This window comes from Melozone crissalis, unplaced genomic scaffold, assembly GCF_028551555.1.
Source record: "Melozone crissalis strain CALT ecotype California unplaced genomic scaffold, PUWL_Pcris_2 ptg000172l_1, whole genome shotgun sequence".
In the NCBI taxonomy this organism is placed as follows: domain Eukaryota; kingdom Metazoa; phylum Chordata; class Aves; order Passeriformes; family Passerellidae; genus Melozone; species Melozone crissalis.
In genome coordinates, this window is record NW_026535940.1 from 1373438 (window position 1) to 1384635 (window position 11198).

The window sequence follows — 11198 nt, forward strand, 5'->3', positions numbered from 1 at the left end:
AAGCCTGGGTTGGGTATCTTCCCCCTTTCTGGTTTACAACAAAGATGGAACTGAAAGAATTTTGTAAGACTTTCTAAAAGCATTCAAACAAACATGGGGCAATTAAAAATACAGCAACAACCACTAAGAGAATGAATACTCCTGTTTTAGCTCGACATCATCCAACCATTTAGTCCCTTGGATTGGAAGAGTTTATTGAACCAGTCTTTGTTTTCCACTTGAAGCTTCTTGAACCCTTCCTTCAATACCTGAATACTCTTTTGGATTGACTCACTGTAGCTGGAGAGGTTCATGCAACACATGCCCTCAGAGTCTACACACCCATGCCCATGTGCCCAGAGTAAAAACTCTGTCTCTGTTCTGCAAGGTGGCATGTCTGGTGGTCTCTATGTCTGAGAGCAGGCCACTCAATGTGAGGGAGGTAGCATTGGTTTGCTTACTTAACAGGCACCCAAGATGGTCTGATTGTTCTAAAGCTTTAGCTGCAGCCACCCAAGGTAGTCCAAACTGGGGGTGCTACCATCCAATACCTGGATTAAAGCTTTCAAAGCCACCTCTCTTATATCATCCAATTCTTCTCTTGGGATACCTGCTGCTTCATCATCTGGTAGGCTGTATTGTCCTTCTCCAGCTAGATGGTTGATTGTCAATTCCGCCCTTGCCTCATTATTAGCATAGTCTGCTATTAGTTGATTTAGTAAACACTTCCATCCCCCTTCCCACAGGGTGTATTCTGTAGGTGATAACAACATGGTCATAATACATTTTAAATCATAGGGGCTTAAGACACGTAACCATGGCCCTCATTAGGCCATTAAAACGAGGTAAGTCCTTCCTATGGTCTTTAGCTGCCCTACACAGATCCTTGATTTCCTCGTAAACCAGTGGCTGATACCTGGGATTCTGCCCCCTTCTTTCATAACATACTGGGGCAATGAAGAATTTCAAAACTATTTGCCAGTCTCCTTCCTTTCCTAGGGATCTTCTGGGGTTGAGGGGTGAGGTGGCTCTGAGGAGTCCAAAGTGACTTCTGGGGAGGAAGAATATCTTGGAGCTGAAACATTAGGATTAGAAATAGTGTGACAGTTGGGTTTGGTATCTTTGACCATGGAGTTATATTGTTGCTGGAGGGTGAGGCAAAGGGCACTTCCATTTTGTCAGGTGTTGGGGAGGAAGGGCCTTGATCTAGGATGGCGGACTTCCAGAGTGGAGTTCTGGAGGCATGGCGCAGGGTGGAGGTGGAATGATTGACAGTGGGGCATGACCCGCAGTTGTGGGCGTGGAGTCTGGAGGTTCGTTCAGGGAGGAAGAGAAGGTTGTGGTAGCAGGAAGTGGAAAAGCCAAGATGGAGGGAGGATTGTCAGTCTCTCGAGCCACATTCAGGCTCCTTCCATCTTGAGTTTCCAGGGCATGATGCTCCAAGTCCGCGTGGCCATTGCCATCTTGGACCATCGTGCAAGGTCTGAGAAAGGCGGGTTTGAGGGGAGGTCCTGAATTCGGAGTGACCAACGGATTTAGTTTTCAACACACTGCTTGCTGGTGAGGGTGGTGTTGAAGATGGGGAGCATGTGGGGTGCAATGAGGTCCCTTTTGATCTAAAGTTGTACAGTTTAACTCCCACGGAGTCCCAAAATTCAGTGGTATGGATTTCATCAGCAGAGGCATCTGGAAAATTTTTAATGATCCACCTCATGATTGATTTCTATTCGTTCCTTGAAAATACTTCGTCATGATCAGTGAGAATTAACTTAAAGCATCCATATATACTCCTTTCTACTTTGGAGAGCTGGCTGCCCCTTTTTCTTATTCTCTGCCTTATGGGGAAGAGCCACGGAAACACCCCAAATCAATTATGGGACGTGGGTGCATATTGTAAAAACACAATGGCAAAATGGGCAATAAATGTCTTGCATTTCCCTAAACCCACCTGCAATCCTATGCAGGTGAAATCATCGTTGTCCCTGCCAATCCTGGGCAAGGTCCCTCGAAGCAATGATAAATCCACCAGGCCCGGCACAATCCAAAATCCCATGGAGTACTGGCCTATCCATCAGCTAACCCCAGCTGACGTGACTGACGCAGGGAGGCCTGATTGTCAGGGTCACTGTTTGGGGGACAAATGTCGCAGTGTGGGTGGCTGCAACAAACCTCTCTGGTTCCCTGAGTCAGGGCGAGGGTGGCGCAAATGAAAAGGAGCGGGTTTGATGGAGTTGACCAAAAAGAACTTTAATAATGGAGTGAAAAAGAATAAACATGGAGAAGTTGAGAACAGTATGAGGGGCAGGATCCAAAAACCTGAGACAAAGGGGAAGCAGTAACATGTACACTCGGGGGTTGAACATTCCAGAACAATAACCCTGTAGGGGAAACAAGTAACCAATAGGATACTTAGCATAAAAACACTAAAGGCTTATGGGGGAAATCTCAAGCTCATCCTTAGTTAAACAAATGATTCCCAGGGCTTGAAACTCATGCCCAGTTCTTCCGAGTTAAAATCTGGCTGAGTCCCAGTTACAGCTGGGCTAACTACCGCACCACTGCTTTGTACTGGTCCCTTGGGACCGTGTGGCCCAACAGAGCCACAGTGATGTCCTTGGTTCCATAAGGCCCCACAGTGTCACAATGGTGCCTTGGATCCATGGTGCTCTGCAGTGTCACAATGGCCCCTTCACTTCACAAGGCTCCCAAATGTCACATTGGTCTCAATAGGATGGAAACCATAGAGCCCCCATGTTTCAGGAGCTGATGAACAGCAACCACCAGAGGCCAAGGCAAACCTGGCCTGTCTGTCCTGGCAGGTTTGCTTGGAGCAAGCCCTGGATACTTGAAATTACAAATGTGGAGTCCTAATTTAAAACATTTGTGCCTGGAGAAGAGCGATGGGGGTTTTTTTCACAAAAAGAAGAGCACAAAGCCCTTTCTAGTGTTTGGAAAACAGGTGAATGCTGCCCCTCAGAAGTGAAAGACCAGCCAGACGTGTCTGTCCTGGCAACTTTTGTCTGGGAGCAATCCTTGGATACACAGAAATTTCGAGGTGTAATCCTAATTTTGGCCATGGATGCCTGGTAAAAATGGACAGTTCTTTTCCATAAAAATAAGAGCCCAGAGCCCCAGTGTTTCAGGGGTAGATGGGAGTGGCCTTCCACATTCCAAGGTCAGCCAGACCTGTCAGGTGACCCCTGGGAGGCCAAGGCAGCCACACCTATTTCATGTTCCCTTGGTTCCACAGGGCCCTGCAGTGTCAAAATGTGTCCTTGCTTCCATGAGGCCTTGTAGTGCCACAATGGTTCTCTTGATTCCATGATGCCCTCAGGTGTCATAATGGCCCCTTGATTACACAAGTCCTTAAGGATCTTAATGGTCTCCATGTTTCCCCATGGCCCACCAGTGCCATAATGATCTATAGCTTCCATGAAGCCTCTCAGTGTCCAATGGCCCCTTGGTTCCATTGGGGCCCAGTAGTGCAAAAATGATTCCCTTGGTTCCACAAGTTCCCATAGTGTCACAATGGCCCCTTCCCTCCATGAGGCCCTGCAGGGTCACAATGGTCTACATTAATCCATGGGGCCTTGCAATGCCACAATGGTCTCCATGGATCCACGGTGCCTCGCAGGATCACAACGGCCCTTTGGCTCCACGAGGCCCTGAAATGCAGCAATGGCGTCTTGGTTCCACAAAGCCCCGCTGCCTCACGCTGGCCCCTTAGGACTATGTGGCCCAACAGAGCCACAAAGATGTTCTTGGTTCCACGAGGCCCCACAGTGTCACAGTGGCCCCTTGGATCCATTGTACCCTGCAGGGTCACAGTGTTCCCCTTGGTTCCCCTGTCACAATGATCTCCATAGGAAAGAAACAAGTGAGCCCTGGTGGTGCAGGGGCAGATGAGAGGCAGTCACCAGAGGCCAAGTCTAGGCAGACTTGACTGTACGGGCAGATTTTGTCTGGGAATAACCCTTGGGTATAGAGAATTTAAGACGCAGAATCTCAGTTTATGCCATGGATGCCTAGACAAGAAAGACAGTTCTTTCCCACTGGAATAAAAGCACAGAGCCCCAGTGCTTCACGGTCAGATGGGAAGTGGCCCTTGACATGTCAAATTCAGTGGGACCTGTCAGACAGCCCCCAGGAGTCCAAACCAGGCAGATCTATTCCATGTTTCATTGAGTTCATGGGTCCTAACACTGTCACAATTATGTCCTTGATTCCATGAGGTCTTGCAAAGTCACAATGGCTTCTTGGTTTCATAAGCTTCAACAAAATCACAGTGGTCTCTTGGCTCCATGTGGCCCTGTTATGTCACAATGGCTCCTTGTTTCTATGGGCCCCACTGTTTGATCATTGACCCTTGCTTCTATAGGGCCCCTGAGCTACATAATGGTCTCCTTGATTCCATAAGGTTCCATAGTGTCACCATGGTGTCATTGGACCCACATTGTCACAACTGACCCATGGTTCCATGAGGTTCCGTAGTGTCACCGTGGTCGCTGTCAGAGGCTGGATGAGATCGATGTCCTGAGACACCTTGGGATACACAGAATGGCCATGTGGGGCCAGGGCTGGATGAGGCCTTGGTTTGTGGTGGGACAGAGCCCTGCCCCCAACCCTGGCAGATCTGTCAATCACAGAGCAGGGGCGGTGTTAACCCAGCCCTGATTGGCTGAGCTGTCAATCAGTCACATGCCAGCAGCTGATACCTACCCTGACTTTGATAGGACAAACAACATGCAGTCCCACCCCAGGGGCGGGCCCATGGAGGCCCGGGGGGTTAAAAGCCGGAGCACGAGACCAGCCCATGGTGTGGATCTTGCCTGCTCTTGGGGTTCCACTGTTGTGATGCTTGACCCCAGGATTTAGTTCCTATGTGCGTGTTGTTCTATAGATCTTCTGTCTTTCTGTTGTTCTCTATTTCTTCTCCTTCCAATCCTACTTACCTGGAAGATTTTTGGTAACTTCACATGTTAAGGGTTAAAGGATTTTAGGTTAAATGTGTGGGAATCCAGGGCACAAGGAAAATTTCTCTGTCTGCTCGAAGGGGTCCTGTCCTCCCAAAGAAACACCGCCTTTAACCTTCCCCCATGGAGAGGACTTTGAAGACTTTGAGATAGATTAGAATTTACCAAAGCGTGAAATAGATACTAGAGAGTAGTGTAGTATGTCACTTGAGTGAGAAATTTAGGTTTTGGGATTATTAGTATGGTGTAGATAGGAAGCAAGATGGAGGAATTGGGGTGTAGTCCCTGTCTTCTTCTTCATCTACTCCATTTTCTGCAGTGTTGGTGGCACAGGGTGATTGGTCAAGGAAAGCACAGTGCAGAGGTTACATGGACAGTCAAGGGATGAGTTATTGGCTGACAAGTAGAAAAACTGTACGTGTTAAGAGTTAATTGGATGACACAACTTGCAAAGACCTTGAAACCATACATTTTGGGGGCATTTTGCAGTGCTTTTCCAGCACGCTAAGCCTGGTGTGGACAGCAATGCCAAACTTTAGATAAGATAACAATAAACAAGCAGCTGAAGACCAAAAAAGTCCCGTGTGTCTCCTTTTACCTGGCACAGAACTGCTATAGGAGGGTTTCCCCCATCCAGGGAGCCTACAGAAAGGCCCAACATAAGACAAACATCAATAACTGGTGCCTTGACAATGTTTGTTAAAAGTTAGCTTTTTCCATAAAATTGTTTACTGAAGGGTGTTGTCTTAATTGGCCAATCATGTGAAATGTGTTGATTAAATGACCTATGAGGTCCAACTGTAGCAAACCAAGGTATAAAAGAAGAGGATTGAAAAAACAGGTGGCTTTTAGCCCTTAGCCTTCTGATCTGAGTCCGTGTCATCTCTGATTCAAAAGTGATATTTGAGGATCTGTGGGGGCTATTGGGGATCCTTTTTGCACCTTGTTACCCAACAGGAGCTTCTCTAATAAACTCTGCCTGAACATCCCACTGTGCCCATGAGAGGAACCCCTGCGAGTGTCTGGGACATCCCGGCTCTTTGGCAGCCTGGGGACTCCTGGGATGTCCCTGTGGACCCCCCCTGAGTGCCTGTGACAGATCGGTGCCTTTGCAGCCCAAGGTCCCCTGGGATGTCACCATGGAATGGCTGTGACTGCCTCTGACCACACGGCTCTTTACCATCCTCAGAAAGCCCTGGGAGGTTTCCATTGAGCCCCTGTCTCTGCCTGTGACATTCCAGCTCTGGAACAGCCTGGAGACTCCTGGAAATTCCCCATGGAACCCCTCTGAGGGCCTGTGACAAATCTGATCCTTAGCAGGCAATGATCACCAGACCCCTGTTGCTATGGTCTGTTCCCATGGCAACCATCAAAAGCTCCTTTTTTCTATGGTCAGTTTCCATGGCAACCATCACCAGCCCCCTGTTGCTATGCTCAGTCCCTTGGCAGCTCCATGGAGACCCCATGCCAGGGGTGGTTGCCATGGACACCAGCTCAGGCCTGCAGCCACAGCCCGTTGCCATGGCAACCATTGGCAGCCCCATCCCCAGGCTCACGGGATCCCAGAACCACAGAATTGGCTGAGCTGGGAGGGACCCATCAGGATCCTCCAGTCCAACTGCTGGCCCTGCACAGGACACCCCAACAATGCCAGCCTGGGCCTGGCAGCGCTGTCCAAACGCTGCTGGAGCTCAGAGAGCCCTGGAGCTGGGACCCTTCCCTGGGGAGCCTGGGCAGGACCCCAGCAGCCTCTGGGCAAAAACCTTTTCCTGACATCCAACCTGAGCCTGCCCCAACTCAGCTGCAGCCGTTCCCTCCACTCCTGTCCCTGGGCACCAGAGGGAAGAGGTTCCCACAGCCCCAGCCAGGGACCCGCTCCCAAGGCTGTTGCCATGGTCACCAGGGCTGGGACCAGCTGGGATGCTCGGTTTTCACGGGCCAGGGTTCAGGAATGGGATCCCTGAATTTCCTGCTCCTGCTAAAACCGCACTGCCCTCGCTGCCCTCCCACGTCCCATGGAAAGCACAAAAGGCAAAGATCCTGGGCTGGGATGAGAACAATTTTTTGGGAACAGCAATGAGATAAGGAACAAATGGAACAGAAACAATATTGATAACAGAATGTATAAATAAAACTGTTTACAGGGAAAACTAAAACACAACTCACTGGGTCTGCCTGGCCATGTATTTCCTCCTGCCTGAAAAGGACACCCATCTCCTGAGGGAGAGAAAGAGAGTGTCCCTTTCCTGTCCCTGGCAATGATCTGAGGTGGGAATGAATGTAATGACACGGCCATTGCCAGACCCTCATTTTCTTCCATCGCACACCATATCATTGGAAGGGCCAGGAAAAGGGACAGGTGTCTTCCTAGCATGGATCAGAAGGAAAATTGGATCACCAGGGCTGTTGCCAACATGGACCCTCCATGGATGAAGTTGGGGCAGTGCACAAAAGTCCTCCTGCATTGGGGCATTGGCAGATCTTCTCTTACAGGTGCCTCCGTTGGTGTCTGGTTAGGATAGAGATCTGGGTGAAGCTCTTCCCACACTGGGGACACTCGTAGGGCTTCTCCCCAGTGTGGATGCACCGGTGGGTGATGAGGGTGGAGTTGCGCTTGAAGCCCTTCCCACACTCAGGGCAGCGGAAGGGCCTCTCATCAGTATGAGTGTGCTGGTACTGGAGGAGACTGGAGCTGGTGTGAAACCTCTTCCCACACTGGGGACACTCATAGGGCCTATCCCTCTCCCCAGTGTGGATGCACCAGGGCCTGATGAGGCTGGAGTTGTGCTTGAAGCCCTTTCTGCAGTCAGGGCAGAGGAAGGGCCTCTCATCCGTGTGAATCCACTTATGCTGGAGGAGACTGGAGCTGCTCTGAAACCTCTTCTGACACTTGAGACACTCGTACGGCCTCTCCAAACTGTGGATGCATTGGTGTATGACAAGGGCAGAGCTGGAGCTGAAGCCCTTCCCACATTCCCCACATTCGTAGGGCCATTCCCCGGTGTGGATCATTTGGTGGCAGAGAAGGGTGCTGCTGTGCCTGAAGCTCTTCCCACACTCTGAGCACTTGTGGGGCTTCTCCCCATCATGAAGCTGCTCATAGACCACCAGCTCCGAGCTCTGGCTGAAGCTCTGTCCACCTTCCTGGCTCAGGGTGGGTCTTTCCTCCTCAGAGCACCCTGGCTGGATTTGCAGCCCCTCCTCCTCATGGGGGATCTCCAGGGCTTTTTCTCCCGATTGGATTCCTGTGCCATAGAGCCACTCAAAACAGCCTCTTGCATGAGGTTCTGCCGTGGGCATTTGTCCTCCCTGATCTCCATCCTCAGATTCTTGTCTGAGGGGAGGAAGGACAAGGAGAGGATAGGATTTGCCTCTGTGCCAGAGGGAAAGGGAAGGAGATCCCCCCCAGTGCATCCCCAGCAGGACGGCGTTGGCAGCAGGGTTGTCCTGCAGCCAGGGGCCATGCTGGGCTGGGAGGTGGAGTAGGAGAGAGGGGGAAAGGGGCACTGACTTCCTCCTCACCTACCTGGGTATCCCGCGGCATCTTTCTCTTCCTTGAGGTCTCTCCTTCCATCTGGCCAAGTTTTAGGAATGGGATATTCCTAAAACAAGGCAGGAAAACAAGGGATGAACACAATGAGCTTTGTACTGGTTTGAAGGCACACGTGGGGGAGGGCCTAAGCCAGAATTGCAATTTAATAAGAAAATTTAGATCAACGCAATGATACAGAAACACTGCCTTAAACTGACAGAGTCAGGATGTTAGCGTTCAAAAACACATAATCACGGAGCGATTAGATGCGGTGCTTTTTATTAAGAGCTCTGGGAATCAGGGTATATTCAACCCAAATCTGCCTCCGACCATACATCCGAAATGATCATGTTTTATACTCTATCGTTACATAACTTTCATGTTAATTATTAAACTTATATTGTTCTATTGTATACATAAATTTAGCCCCTCTCTGAATTTCCAACATAATTTCTCACTATTCTTCTTATGGTTATATAATAATTACATTTAATTACTAAACAATCATCACTTCTAACAATTATATAATTTATCATACTGCTTACGCAGGTGCAGTTGATCTGGGAAAGCACAAAGCCTAACATTTTAGATTCTATCTTTAACATTTTCCAGGGTTCCACTATCAAGGATATAACCTGACACCCTGTTGGTCAGGGCGGTGGCTGCAGTCCCATTAAATGGTGGCTGCAGTCCTGTTGGAGTGATGAATGTGATTCTGTCAGAGCAGTGATCCTGTAGAGGGTTCTGGTCTTCCTCTGAAGGTCCACTGGTGGTTATGGAGCTCTTGTCCTCTGGGAATCCAGTAGGCAAGCTGCTCCTGGTGTTGCCAGCCTCAGCTTATATCCAGGTGGGAATTCTTGGTTCCTCCCCCTGGGCGGAGCACCCCACAATGGGATGATGGAATTTTATCATTCCTGCAGTGACACTCAATGGCCCATTCACAGGAGATATCTCCCCTGGAGGGCGTTATCAGGGGTGAGTCATGGAAGAGATAAAGAACACTGCCCCATCTGTTTATAGCAGTTGATGAAGATGGCGATTGAAAACATGCATTTGGTTACATCTTGCATTGCAACCTGAAACAGTGGGGTAATCCCTGCTCAGGGGGTGAACACCACCCCCCTTACCCGAACTGGCTCAGGTGTAAAACCCCCACCCTGGGAAGGGCACACACACAGGGGACAATGTCACACTTGCCCTGCTCCAGGGGAGATCTTTGTCCCTGTCATTCCCTTTTTCTCCCCCACTTTTCTCTTTCTTTCATCTCTCTCCCTACATCACATTCACTATTCTATTACTAGTTACTATTCCATTACTATTCGCTATTTAATACTCATATTTTATTGTTCAATAAAATCCATTTTGGATTTGGTCTCGTTTGCACTTTAACTGGCAAGGAGGCATCTCTCCAGCAATTTTTTTAACCAGACTGTGACATTATTTTGGCACAGGGAGTTCAGGGCACTGTTGTCTGACCCCAAGTGCCTTTGACAACAGCATGGTTCCCTCTGAGGAGGAGGTTGTGGTTCTCTCTGGAGGAACTCTTGGAAACTTGGATGCAGCTTCCTCTGAGCAACTTATGGAAGAACTGATGAGGAAAATGGCTGTTGTGGGTAGCCAGTGAAAAGAAAATATTGTGTTGTCCTTCCTTGAAATGTTTGTTAAAATCACTGGAGGAAAGGGAGCAAATGTTACCAGCGAGACTGACAAGGTTCATTCACCCCATGGTGAGGAACACAAGGCTGCTAAAAGTCCCAGAAGAAGCCCAGCTCAAGTAGCTAAATTCCCAAATAACTCCAGAATTCACCGGCCAAATGTGTTCTTTGACAAATGTGAGAATCATTATTCTCTTCATCCCTGTCACCTTTGTGACAGCTACACAGTTTCCCCTTCCTTTTAATAATCTGTATTGGTCCTAATTTCCACTGTTCTTTTATTGGAACCTGCCAGCAGCTGAGCTGGAGCTGTGCAGGAGCCAATGAAACTTGGAATTGCCACTGAATTACTTCTATTGTCAGTTTATTCCTGTTTGGGATTTGTTTGCATTTCCATCACATGTGACTCTCAGGAAAATCAAATATTCATCAAAGTATTTTATGTAGGACTAAGTTTTATTTCCGCCTAGTTTATCTTGTCCAGTGCCCTGGTGATGCTCAAGGGGTCTCTGTGCCTCTTGCCCTGGGGGACGCTCAGGAGGAGTTTGTTTGGATTGTCACTGTCCCTGTCATGCCAGGCCACTCCCCAGGGGTGTCTCTGTCCCTGTCACCACAGGCCATTCCCCAGGGGGTCTCCATCATTCTCACCCCAGGGAATGCCTGGGGGTCTCCCTCCCTCTCACCTCTGTGCCAGGGGGTGCTCGGGGCAGTCTCTGTCCCTCTCAGCCCAGGGGATGCTCGGGGGTCTCTGTCCCTATCAGCCCAGGGGATACTCGGGGGGTCTCCTTCCCTCTGGCCTCAGGCAATGCCTGTGCAGGGCTGGGGACCAGGGGCTCTGTGTCCCTCTCCCCGCTGAGGGTGCTTGGGGCTGGGGGGGCTCTCCCACCTTCTCACACCTGGGGAGGCCGGGGGGGTCTCTGTCCCTCTCAGCCCTGCTGTGACCCCACCCAAACATCATCGGGGTCACAGGGACAGAGACACCCCCAAACTCCCATAAGGGCTGAACCTGGGATTTGGTTTGGGGCTGAGGATTTTGGAAGGGGCTGGAATTGGGGCTGG